Below are 14,355 nucleotides of genomic sequence, written 5' to 3' on the forward strand. Positions count from 1 at the left end.
AAGGTAGAGTGGTCAAGGTAAGTGCTTCAGAGGAGGTGACCTGTGAACAGAGGGACGAAGGTGGAAGGGGAGCAAGCCCTGTGAGGATCTGGGAAAAGTGTTCCTATCAGAATACAAAGCAAGTGCAAAGACTTTGAGGCATAAATAAATCTGAAGAATCCAGGAACAGCAAGGAGAGCAGCATGGGGCTTGGGAATGAGGCAAAGGGTAGGAAAAAAGTTCAGAAAAATAGCCAAGATCTGACCACTTTACTTCCATTGGAACCATCACAGCCTAAACCACTGTCACCTCTTGCCTGGACCCCTGTACTAGCCTCCTTCTCTAGTATCCCTTGGTTTCCTTCAGTTTATCCTACTTGTTCTTTTTTTTATACTTTACACATTTTATTTTATTTTTTTTATCAATGTGGGTTTTTTTGTCTTTTTTTTTAATGTTACATTCAAAAAATATGAGGTCCCCATACACCCCCCACCCCCCTCACCCCACTCCTCCCCCCATAACAACAACCTCCTCCATCATCATGAGACATTCATTGCACTTGGTGAATACATCTCTGAGCACTGCTGCACCTCACGGTCAATGGTCCACACCATAGCCCACACTCTCCCACAGTCCACCCAGTGGGCCATGGGAGGACATACAATGTCCAGTAACTGTCCCTGCAGCACCACCCAGGACAACTCCAAACCCCAAAGAAACTTTACTACATATTAGAGTCACCTGGGGCATTTTAACTCTTCCCATGCCCATGGGCACTTCAGGCTAATTAAACCAGAATGTTTGGGGGTGGGAGCAGGGCCTCAGTGGTTTTTAAAGATTCCCAGATGATTCCAATGTGCAGTAAAGTTTGAGACTCACTGGTCTATTTTCCATACCATGGTCAGAGGTATCCTTAACCTGCTATAACAATTCTGATCGTGCATCACTCTTCTGCTTAAAACTCTCCAATTTAGAATAAAATCAAACTCTTTCTTATGACCTACAAGGTCCTGCTTGGCTTAGCCCCTGCTCATCCTATGCCTCATTGTCACTGTGCCTCAACCACTGGCCTTGTTTCTGTTCCTCAAAGATGAGCTTTTTCCTGCCTCAGAGCCCTGAGCCCTCTGGAACACTCTTCTTGCAGGTAAGTGAAAATCTGGCTCCTTTTTGTATTTCAGGTCTCTACCATTATCATCTCCCCAGAGGGTCTTCCCTGACTCTTCTAGCCAATTTCATAAACAGACATACACACACTCTAGATGCTGTGATAGGCCATCCAGATAACCCTTCAGGAACTGAAGGACTTATATTCTCAGCTGCTGGAAATGCTGCCAGCACTTGACCTTGGCTGGAAAGACTGCACATTTCCAGGTAAAGCCTGCATCCAAGGACTGGTCATTGGTGAAGTTTAAAGACAAAGAAACCTTACTGCAATGTGGGACAACTCTCCAGGGCCTTCCTAGCCTCAGCATTCCCCAAGGGGGGAACTGAAGCCTTGGGTAAAAATATGTCAGAGTCCAATTTCTCCTTCTGTCCAATCCTACTAACTACCTTTCTATAGCAGTCGATAATAGTGATAAATGGTACATGAAAAGCTCCTGGTACAAGGTAAAAATTCCATTTTTAAAACCTTTAGCTATGGGGAATTGGAATGTTGTAGTTGTGGCAAGAAATTCACTAGCAGGAGTAGAATTGGGTATCCTTTCCTAAACATGATTGATGCTTTGGCAAAAGAACAAAGGGCTATGAGTGATTAATTAGCAATTAAAAGCTAAGAGTGAAAATTAGAGCACTTCCTTGGTAGACTATAAAGAGATTGTCATCTCTTGTATCCTGAAAGCAGATAAAGCTGAGGCCCTGGCCTAGGAATTAATCAAAAGAGGAGAGCTCCAAAGAAGCTTAGATTGCCAACCACAGGTCTGTTATGACAAGATCAGGGCCTGGATTGGAAACAATGGGACCCCATATCATGGCATGGGGACATGGGTTGATGAACTAGAAAATCTTGAATCTTCAGAGTCCCTTGAGCCTTCTGCATTTGTCCAAGTGGCCACCCATTTCTGTGATGTGCTCTCTCTTTGCCTGAGGTTGATATAGGGGCCTCTTCCCTGCAAGTGACATGTGCCCTCAGGATCTGCCTCTGCCTCCTCTCATGGCCAATATGTCAATAGCTTGGGTTACAGTTACATCATAATATAACCTGGCTGGGGGAAGTGCTGGGTTTGCAAAGGGAGGAAGGGGACTCCACCTTAAAAGAACAACAGGACTTAGTCAGCAAAATCAGTGGAGACAGGAGAATATGCTGGAACTGAGTTGGGGACACTGGATCAAGGGAGAACCCGCACATAAAAGTAGATGAAAGAGGTGAATCACATGGGAGCAGTCACTAGAGACACAGGATTTAATACCCTGGTGAGGAAGCATGAAAATTGCATCTTAGGTTGGCTTTTGGAAGTCTGGAAGAAGCAATGGTCCACACTAAGCAAGGCAGAAATGCCAGAATTGTCAAGTTAGGTAATAGAAAAAGATATTAAAGAGCTCAGGTAAGTGGGCATGTTAGAGTAGCTATACTATGTAAGTCTGGAATCCCCACTGGTTGGCTATGTTCTACAGAAGGGCCTGGAGGATAGTCCATTCCCCAAGGACATCAAAAATACATGGGTGAGGGAAGCAGACGTGGCTCAACTGGTAAGAGTGTCTGCCTACCATATAGGAGGTCCAGGGTTCAGTACCCAGGGTCTCCTGGCCCATGTGGTGAGCTGGCCCATGTGTAGTACTGCCACACGCAAGGAGTACTGTGCCATGCAGGGGTGCCCCCTGCGTAGGGGTGCCCCATGTACAAGGAGTGTGCCCCACAAGGAGAGTCACCCTGTGCAAAAAACGCAGCCCACCCAGAAGTGGTGCCGTACACATGGAGAGCTGACACAGCAAGATGATGCAACAAAAAGAGACACAGATTCCTGGTGCTGCCTGACAAGAATGTAAGTGGACACAGAAGAACACAGAGAGCAGAATAGGGGAGGGGTTGGGGGGGAGATAAAATAAATCTTTAAAAAAAAAGAATACATGGGTGAGAGGGCCATCAGCATTGCTAAGAAGATCGATGGTGGATCTCATCTGTAGGATAGGGTGTATGGTGGAGGAGGTAGTCATAGAGCTGGATTCACTGAGAGCAATGAGGATGATAACAGCAGAGGCAAGGGGGTGATATTTACCATCTGAAGTTAAATGGGTACAATGACTGTAAGGAATGGCAGTGTCAGAGTGGCAGTGAGGAGAGCCTGATCCATATAGAGCTGTGGAGATGCTTAACTGAACATGGTTATCCTAAGGACAAGAGAGATGGGCAGTCAGCAAGGGTAGTCCTCAACTTATACAATCAGAAAAAGTCAAGGATGGATGAATAAGAGGTTGTGGGCAGCCACACCAAACCAACAAAAACTCACAAAACTTTGCCTGGTTTCCAGACCTACGCCAATTTTTAGACCTGGAACCATATGGAATGAAGGAGCAGTTACACCAGGAGGAAGAACTGTGCTGCACCACAGCAGTTATATATGGTAATGATTCCTCTGGGTCTTCTCTAAAAGGTGTCCTTTTACTTGGATATCTGTATGATCTTGAAAGGGAAATACCCGAACCCTTAACAGAATTCAAGTTTTCATTGATATCCAGGGACTTAAAGCATCATCCTGACCTCTGGATGGAGTAGGAACATATGAGGACCAGGTTGTAAATGTGATGACCCAATATGGTGGCCCACGTATGGGTCACAATGCATCCACTTTAGCCACAGACCCACCTGATGAGGTGTTTCCTCAGTCCCCATGTGTATAACTGGAATGGACATACTTGGTAGTTGGCACAAGCCCTCCACACTAAAAAGAACAATATTAGAATTTTCTTGACAAGATTGGGGAGAGTATGTGAATGGGCATCTCAAAATGGGCAGAGTACAATGATATATGGGTTCCATATGAATACTAACTAAAGTGGTCTGCTATTCCAGAGGAGATCCCCAATAATCTGGTAGACAAGATGAGATATTTTGTTGGTGACAATCAGCCTCTTTTTCCATCTACCCCAGTGCTTACTCAATGGGCCTGTGTACAATATTGCTATGGTGGCAGGGATGAAGGCTCTACATGGATTTGTTAACGTGGACTTCCCCTCATTCAGGTTGAATTGACTGCTGTCACTGCTGGGTGCCCAACCTATCAACAGCAGAGACCAAGGATGAGCCGCCAATATGGCACCATTCCCAGGGGAAGAGGGACAATTTAATCACTTTGTGGCAGTTTATTACATGCCATCATGAAAGAAGTAACAATTCATTTGCATGGGATAGCCATTCATCCAGATATTGATTTGTCTTTCCAATCTACAACACTTCACCATCCCCACCATTTATAGACTTAGCGAATATGTTAGATTTCATCATGATATCTTCCACAGCATCACCTCCTTTAACGAGGGGATGCATTTTGTAGCAAAAGCAGTGGAGAAATGGAATAGTGTCCATGGCATTCACTAGTCTTAACACGAATTCCATCATCCAGAAGCAGATGGCCTAAAAGAATTTGGTATGACCTACTGAAGTTTCAGTTATAGTGCCTGATAAGGGACAACCCTCTACAAAGGTGGAGTGTTGACTGATGGGATGCAATATACCCCTTAAAACAGTAGTCAAGGTATAGTAATTCCCCCCCATAGCCAGAATACATAGGTATGAGAACCAAATAGCAGAAATAGAAATGGCCCCCATCACTATTGCTAACATTACCTAACTTTGCTTCCTGTTCCTGAAACCTTCAGCACAGTGGGTTTGGAAATGCCAGTGCCCAAGGAAAGAGTGTTCCTACCAAGCAGCAAAATCATCATGGTTCTGATGAATTAGAAAGTAAGACTACCTTCTGGTCATTTGGGTTCCTTAATCTCCTGAAACCACAAACAAAGAAGGAGGTATATTGGATGGGGTGATTGATCCTGATTACCAAGAGGAAATGGAGTTATGCTACACAATGGTGGCCAGCAGGTCTGGGTCTGGACACTGGTTATTAACTACGGTCCTCCTAGTGTTCCCATTGTCAAAAATAGTAGTCAATGTCAGACTGAGTTAACCCAATAAAGATTGGACCAGTAGGAACTTAGATCCTGTGGGAATTAAGTTTTGGGTCACTGTGACAGGTATAAAACCTTGAGACTATCAGATGGTAGAAGGAACATGGACTAGGTAATGAATGACAGAAAAAGTGATTTAACAATCTAGGCCTGATTATCAGCTACTCAAAAAGGGACAGTGACAGGTACCTTTTGTGTTAATTGTCCCCCTCCCTTCCTTCCAACATGAGATGAAGAGCACCAGACCCTCTTAATATCCCTAATTTTACAAATTACATTCTAGAAGGGAGTATATACTGAACTGACATTACCCTGTGGTGATATCCTACACTACTTTGGGGCTTTATGTTGGGGGTAGGAGTTGCTTCTTCTATGAAAAGGGCCAAGAATAGATGTTGCAAGGCAAAGGTGGTGTGTGGTGGTTATTTTCCGTTTCCTCCTATCCAGATCCATTAGCCACACTTCTCTTCTCTGTACCTGAGGATTCTGACCTGTACGGAACACATCACCTGGGATCCCTTACCTCTAGCTTCTCTGTGAGTTGGTCATTTTGAGACAATAGCGAGAGATCAGAGGGCGACAGGAGAGAGGCTGGGGTACTCATTCCTCAGGTTTCCTCCCTGCAGTACCATGGATTGTCAGGGGCTGCTTTCCTTTACTTAGGGCCACATAGGTTGGCCCCTGTTCTCTCTAACTCCCACTGGGCTGTAGCATCAACTTTCCTTACCCTTACCTAGAAGTGGTAGCATCTTCCCTCTCTAGTTCATGCCAAAGTCCCCTATCTCTCTTGTCGGTTCCGTTAAGCCTGCTTATAATTCTATAAATAGGCCCTCCATTAAATTCTGTTCAGCTAAACCCACTTGAGTACACCATCCCTTTTCTCTGGAATTCTAGCAGATACACCTGGGAATGAGGGGCTCTGTTAGGGGAGATTTTATTATGTGCTAGTATTACAAAAAACTTTATGCTGAGGAGGGCAAACTTGGGGAGGAGTTAGATGTTTAGAGAAGAATGGCTAAACTCTTCCACAAGGGTTCTTCTTAAAGCTTCATAAAGGATGTTACTGCTTCTTTTCCTGGAGAGCCATAAACTGGTCTGTGAATAATGATTGGAGGGTCCAAGGGCCCTAGGCCTATGAGCCTCATCCTTGTCCATGGGTGAAAAATTTGTAATCCCCAAGCCCATCAGAGGGAGATTGCAATATTCTCTTTTATGGTCTCATCCTAGTTTACCTTTGGGCTCATTATCCACTGAAAATCAATCCAAATTGTTTTAATGACATTACTGCTGTTCCAATTACTGAAGAAGTTATCTGCAGAGGCTAAATCAGTAAATTTCTATGGAGAAACTCCAAGTGTTCTTTCGGTAAAAATAGCTCACAAAATGTCAGTGTTAGGTGGTGGAAAAGAAACAATACTTAGTCCTAATATCCCATTTCCCACAAACTAGTTATCCAACCTTGGAAACACTTTGTAATTTACACAGTCTTTTTATTGGTCTTGGATACATCATGGGCTTACTGTGGGCTGGTGAATATGTGTGCTAGGCAGTGCAAAAGGCCAAAGGCTGACTGCACTTCTTACACAGTATCAGCTACCTTTTACAGAAGAATCACTTGTACACTTGAAATATTTATCAAATGAATGAATGGATTAATTAATTACATGTTGGACCCTGTGCAGAGCAAGTTCTGCGTATTACCTATCAAGAAAGGGAAAAAATATCCAAATGTGAATCCATTTTAAAACTCTTTTTGATGGATTGTTTTGGAATAATAGCCTGATTCTTGACACAACTCTTCCTTATTGGGATTCCTGGTTTCACTTTTGCACTGAAGGGGATTTAACTACAACCTTATGACAGATGACAACCTATTCCTAGATAACTGGATCTGAACCTGCCCCCCTCAACATGAATTCATATTGATAAAATAATTCCAGAACATCTGAATCATACACATAAACATATCTGTATATAATCATATACATACAACCATTTTATGTACATAAACACAGGCACAAATGCACACAGCAATTCCTTCTACTCAGGGATGAATATCATGACTAAAATTTACTGATCACATATCATGTGCTAGGCATTATGCTAAGAACAGTTTATACATTATTTCATGTAATCCACACAAATACCTTATGGCATGAATTCTCTTATGATTGCCATGTTTTTAGATAAGGCTTAATTTAAATGACCCCCCCCCCCATGGACACATAGTAGTAAATGGTGGAGCTGGGATTTGAATTCGGTTGTCTGACTGCAAAAGGTGTCTCTGATCACCAAACTGTACTTCATTTAGCAGATGTAGCCATGTTCCATACCACATGACCTTCATTCCCCACAGCTAATTGGAGTGGAGGACCCATGCTTCAAGGGCAGCCAATCTGTAGGCTGGCCAGTGTACAACCTAACTGCACATGCCTGAAACATCAAATGTTTATTGACGAAACAAGGGAATGGCCAATTGTCTATAAGTTGGCCTTGCATGAATACTGCCCAATGGGATGATGGTGATTAACCTAATTAATAAGATGATCTGTCTTATGGGTTTTTGAATTCAAAAAAAGAGTTGAATTAGTTGTTAGCTGGAAAAGAAAAGAAAGACAAAACAAAACAAAAAAAGAACTCTCCTGGATCAGAGCTCTGAAGAGGTTTTCTCATGAATTCTATTTGCTTCACCAGGCATCCCTCCTAGACAAGATCTAAGATGACTCCATGCTAGCTCTCTCACACATGATTCATGAGAAATATTCACACATCCTTTGCCTCAATTAACAATAGGAATGCTGACCATACAATGAAGCCATCTCTCCTTGGTTCCACCATCCAAACAACAAACTCCCAAACTCTTTAGGTTTTTCAAATAGCAGAAAGACACAAGGGTATGGTGTCCTATAAAAATGCGGAGGATGAATTATTAAGCTCTTCAAGTGACTGCACTGAAGCCTTATGTTTCATGACATCTATTTCTTGGAGGAGAGGGTAGTACTCAAAAGCACAGATCTCTGTCAAAGAAATCTTCCTTTCATGAACATTAGCTACCTAACCTGTTAACCCTTTCATGCAGATGAGAGGTTTAACAGTCCTGAAACCAGTTTTATGTCATCTGAAATAAATCCTGATTATAATTTCTCACATTCTTAGGAATTTTAAACTGATTTTCTCAATTCTTTAAGCAAAATTTTTATTTTAACACCTAGTTACAGTATGGCCATTGTTACCTGTTCGCTGTCAACTAAAAACATAAAATTTATTAGTAGATGCTGCCAACAATTTTCTCAGACCACTTCCAGACACTCACAGAAAACAAGAGTTGACTCAGCAAGCAATGCAAGTTGCAAATTACGACCAGTTTGTGAGACTTGAGAAAAACTAATAAAAGCAACTAATGGCACATTTGAGAATTTGAAAGCAAAATTTCTCATTCTAGAAAACATGTTTTCATTGCACTAGCACAGAAGAAGCCTAGATTTCAGGGAGATGAGAATGAATGACTTAGTGTGCAAGGTGGATCCTGAATATATTTGGTGATGAATATCAAGACTCTACCATGTCTTGAGCTCAACATGCTTATGAGAAATCCAAATGGCAATGTCAAATGATGTTGTAGAATGTTATGGGGGAATATATATTATATAAAACTTTACAACACAGTATGTGATAGGATAAATTTTTCTTCAAAAAATAAAAAAGTATGTATTGAATTTTTGCATAGAAAAGAGAATATTTATAAGATCTTTGTATTGCTGAGGAGTTAGGTAAAGATGTTGATAACTTCAGATATTGATAAATTCAGGGGACATATTAAAAATTCTATGTTAACTATGAAAATGATAGAAATAGATGCCATAACTTCAAAACTATTATAGTAGAGTGAAAAGATGAAATGAGAGAAACTATGCATCCATCCTAATAAAGCAAGAAAGAAAAATGAAACGTCAAAAGATGAGAAAAATCAAAAGGACAAAAGATGATGTCAGAAGACTCTCCAAATATATCAGGAAATAGTGTAGATTGGTTAAATTCTTCAGTTAGATGGTCAAACTGGACCTTTTAAAAATTCTATTTATATGCTATTCCTATGATATCTAAAACATAAGGACACAAAACTTGGAAAGTAAAAGAATGGAAAAAGATATCATGGCCAAATATTAGCCAAAACAAAATGGTTGATGAGAAAAATGGACCATGAGCAAAAGTATTTCACCAGGGGTTTTAGTTTGTCAAAGGGCTTTCAATGCAATGTACTAGAACTTGATTGGCTTCTATAAAGGGGATTTATTTGGGGTAAAATCTTACAGTTTCAAGGCCATGAAAGGTCAGAACCAAGGCACCATAGAGATGCTTTCTCACCAAATTCAGTCACTGTTGGTCCTGGTGTGTCGTCAAGTGGTGAAGCAAGATGGCCACTGTTCTCTGTCCAAATTTCAGCCTTTCCCTCTGGGCGCACCGTGTCCTCTTGAGCTGTTCTGTGAGCCCAGGCTTTGGGGATTAGTGCTTAAGCGAGTCTCTCTTGCATGGCAGGATTCAAAAATGGCAGCTTCCTTTTCCTGTCTCTGTCTGAGTGAATCTCTATGTTTCCATTTATATTAGACCTAGCAAGGGGATAGGGACTCAATCTGAGTCCCTCCTCACTGACGCAGTCAAACCAAAAGCCCTAAATTGATCTTATCAAGTAATCCGGTCAAAGGACACTCAACTGAATTTAATACAGTCAAATGGTATCACACCCAGAAGAATAGATGAGCTTACAAACACAATCTTTCTCTTTATGGAATTCATAAAATAATCTCAAACTGCTACAATCAGAAAGATACAAAAATGAAAATGTCTATCATATAATAACATAGCTTCAAAATATGTAAAGCAAAATTGATCTAAAAGGAAAATCCACAATTATAATGAAAAGTGTTAATGCATTTCTCTCAGTATTAGATAGACCAAAAGGATAATAAATTCTGCAAGAATAAAGCATATTTAAACAATACAATTAACAAACCTGATTTGACAGACATCTAAAGAACACTACATGGGAGGCGGACTTGGACCAATGGATAGGGCGTCTGTCTATCACATGGGAGGTCCACGTTTCAAACCCCAGGCCTCCTTGTCCTGTGTGGAGCTGGTCCATGCACAGTGCTGATGTGTGCAAGGACTGTCGTGCCATGCAGGGGTGTCCCCTGCGTAGGAGAGCCCCATGCACAAGGAGTGTGCCCCATAAGGAGAGCCGCCCAGCACGAAAGAAAGTGCAGCTTGCCCAAGAATGGCACTGCACACACAGAGAGCTGACACAACAAGATGACGCAACCAAAAGAAACACAGATTCCTGGTGCCGCTGATGAGGATAGAAGCATCACAGAAGAACACACAGCGAATGGACACAGAGAGCAGACAACTGCGGGGGGGGAAGGGGAGAGAAATAAATAAAAAAGAAATCTTTAAAAAATAAAAAAATAAAGAGCACTATATGCAAAAACTGAAGGACACACACTATTCTGAAACATGCACACTGGGCTATATATTTCAAAGAACTGGTGTCATACAGTCTCAATTATTTGACCCTATGTAATTAAGTCCAAAACCAATAACAAAAAAAAATCTAGAAAAATATTTTGTGAAGTTAAGAAACACACTTCCAAACAACCTATAAGTCAAATAGATTAGAAAATATTTAATTTAAAAGGATGGCAATATTACATATCAAAACTTGCAGACCAGATAAAATGGTATTTAGAGAAAATATTATGACTTCTAATGCCTATATTAGAAGAGAGAAGAAAATTTTTGAACTAGGCATTGTTAGTAGGAAAAGGTATAGACTTAATTTAGTAAGAATTTATGTTGAACTTATGTTGAGTGAAGTAAGCCAGTCACTAAAGGAAAAATATTGCATGGTCTTGCTGATATGAACTAAGGATAGTAAGCAGATTCACAGAGGTAGAGTCTAGAAGATAGGTTACTAGGAGATAGGGAGTAGAAAGTGATAAGGCGATGATCAATCTGGGCAGAATCTATGATAAGGTGGATGGTGGCAGTTTGGGAATGAACGGGGTTGAGGGTGTTTCAGCAATATAAGGGGGTCAACAGTGCTGGAGTGTGAGTATGAGTGGGTAGTGGGGATGAGTTGGTTAATTCACTTAACTTAAGGGAAAGGTGGATGAAGAAATAGGTGACCATATGGCTTGGTGGACTCTGGGGAGGCCAAAGACTGCGGTTGAGAATATAATTGTGGAAATGTTGAGGAATCTATGGCAGGCAAGTATCATTAGTGCAGGGGATTGGTGGTAGGGGTACGTGTACAGAGGTGTGTACCTGGGCATGACACTATGGAAAATGAATATGTTTATTTTGTCACAGCATGTTTTCTCGGTGTGTGAAGACACACACAATAACCAACAAAATTTTGAACTCCCATTCTGGGGAGTCCTGCTGCTTTCTCAGATAGATTGGCTAAAATCTCTGGACTATATATGTAGTGCCTAATAAAAGGAAATGGACTAATATGCCAAGCCTTCAATATTAATGCTTGTACTTTTGAACCTTATTCTCTTATGAGTGAAACTTAGCCTGATAACAACTAATATCTAGGGTTTGCCTCATTGAAACCTCCTTGTTACTCTCATCCAAACTCAGCAAATAAACTTGCTACCTTCACCCCAAACATGGGACATGCCTCCCAGGGATGAGTCTCCCTGGTACTGAGGGATTACTACCAAGTGCCAACCAGTGATGCATTTGGAAATAGACCTTGACCAAAAGGGGGAAACATTAAATACAAAAGAGTTTTTATGGCTAAGAGATTTCAAAGTGAGTCAGGAGGTCATTTCAGAGGTTATGTTCATGCAGGTCTCAGGCAGATCTCACTAACTGCCACTGTGAACAAAGTCTCAAACAGGGCTCTAGAGACGTTCAGACACTACAGTTAAGGCACATAACCCCACGAAATCAGTACCCTGTAAGGAGGCCTTATCTTGGAATATATGATAATCTCTTTCCCCAACATAACAGAGTTAGACTCATTTATAATTTCCCTACTTACGATTCTTCTACCTCTTTTATTTGAACCTATAATTAGCATTGTGCCCATTAAATATATGTCCTGGAGATTTAAATCTTCAGTGGGTTCGTATGTTGATTGAGTCCTGAATTGCAGCAGAGTTGTGGTCAACACCTAAACTCCAGTACTTTGGACTCACCCAGGACAACTAACAAAATGTTGACCATGGACAACCTTCCCATTCCCCCCAAAACGAAGGTTATCTACAAGTGTAAGCAGAACAGTTCCTTCCATTGGCCCCAAAAGCTCTAAGCCCCCTCTCAATCTGAAGCAAAGCAGACATTATTATTCCAAATCTCTCAAGACTGAGGAATAAACAAACATAAGGGGGGAATGCAACCAGGGACTGTAGAAGTTTGATATTATTTATGAATGCCAAAAAAGAATGATTATGTTTGTAAACTGCTCTGTTCCTCTGGGTGTGATACCCTTTGAATGCACTAGATTCAGCTGACATATCTTGATTAAATTACATATTAAGATTAGGGCTTTGACTCAACCACTCAGGGTTGAGTCCCCATACCCTCAGTGGGCTAATAGAAACAGACACTCACACAGAAGAAGACACAGGAGGAGAGAGCTCCATAGGACCAGAAGAGGAGAGAACATGGTCATTTTGGTCCTGCTATATGAAGAAAGGAGAAGGCTCAAACAGCTAAAGCCTCAGGAAGAGAGATGAGCCATTTGCCTGATAGTTTGCAGCCAGAGAGAACAGAGAAGCTGAGCAGCTGAGAAGGTCTGAGAGACCAGGCAGATATCGCTCTCCATCTTACTGTAACAAGTGGCAACAGACTTTGGTGAGAAAGCAACCTTGAGTTGGACTCCTTAGAGCCTTGTACCTATAAGCTTTTACCCCAGATAAATACCCTTTATAAAAGCCAACAGATTTCTGGTACTTTGCATCAGCACCCCTTTGACTGTTTAATACAGGGACCAAAGTAGACTTATTCTTTTTACAGTAATGCAAGAACTTGTTGTAACATTGATATAAAGGTAGTGGTTACCATAGATTCTGAGGGGAGAGGGTGGGAAGAATAGGTGGAACACAGGGAATTTTTAGGGCATTGAAATTGTTATGAATGATATTATAATGATGGATATAGGCTCTTATACATTTTGTCAAAACCTACAGAACTGTACAGTGCAAAGTGTAAACCATAACGTAAGCTATAGACCTCGGTTAGTAGCAATACTTCAATACTGGTTCATCAATTTAACAAATGTACCACACTAATGTAAGATGTTATTAATAAGGGAAAATGTGGGAGGGGGATTGGAGGGTTATACAGGAAACCCCTATACTTTTTTTTAAAATTTTATTTATTTATTTATTTCTCTCCCTTTCCCTCCCCCTGCCCAGTTGTCTGCTCTCTGTGTCCATTCTCTGTGTGTTCTTCTGTGACTGCTTCTATCCTTATCAGCAGCACCAGGAATCTGTGTTTCTTTTTGTTGCGTCATCTTGTTGTGTCAGCTCTCCATGTGTGCGGCACCATTCTCGGGCAGGCTGCACTTTCTTTTGCGCTGGGTGGCTCTCCTTACAGGGCACACTCCTTGCGCGTGGGGCTTCCCTATGCATGGGACACCCCTGCATAGCAGGGCACTCCCTGCATGTATCAGCACTGCGCATGGGCCAGCTCCACATGGGTCAAGGAGGCCTGGGGTTTGAACCGTGGACCTCCCATGTGATAGATGGATGCCCTATCCATTGGGCCAAGTCCGCTTCTCCCCTATACTTTCGATGTAACTTTTCTCTAATCTAAAACTTCTCTAAACATAAAGCTTATTATTTAAAAAAGAAATAATAGATTGAATCAAAGTAGAAAAGAGTAAAGAATAGCTAAAACAATCGTGAAGAAGAAGCAAGGAGTGTAAAAATCAAGACAGTTTTATGTTGGTTCAAGGAAAGACAAAATAATCATTGGAATGCAATAAAAACCCCAGAACCAGAGCTACATAGAAATTTATTTTATGATAGAACTGGTACCTTACGTCTATATGGATGAATTTTTAAAAAAATGGTGTTGAGACAAATTTGACCTAGTAATTCCATTTCACATAATTTGCCTTAAAGACACACTCACATATATGAGCAAAAATGTATGGACATGGATGTTGCATTACTGCATTACTGCAAGAAACCGGTCATAATTTAATGTCTATCAGTAGGGGTATACAATGGAAACCTA

The sequence above is a fragment of the Dasypus novemcinctus genome, chromosome X (genome assembly GCF_030445035.2).
Source record: "Dasypus novemcinctus isolate mDasNov1 chromosome X, mDasNov1.1.hap2, whole genome shotgun sequence".
NCBI lineage: Eukaryota > Metazoa > Chordata > Mammalia > Cingulata > Dasypodidae > Dasypus > Dasypus novemcinctus.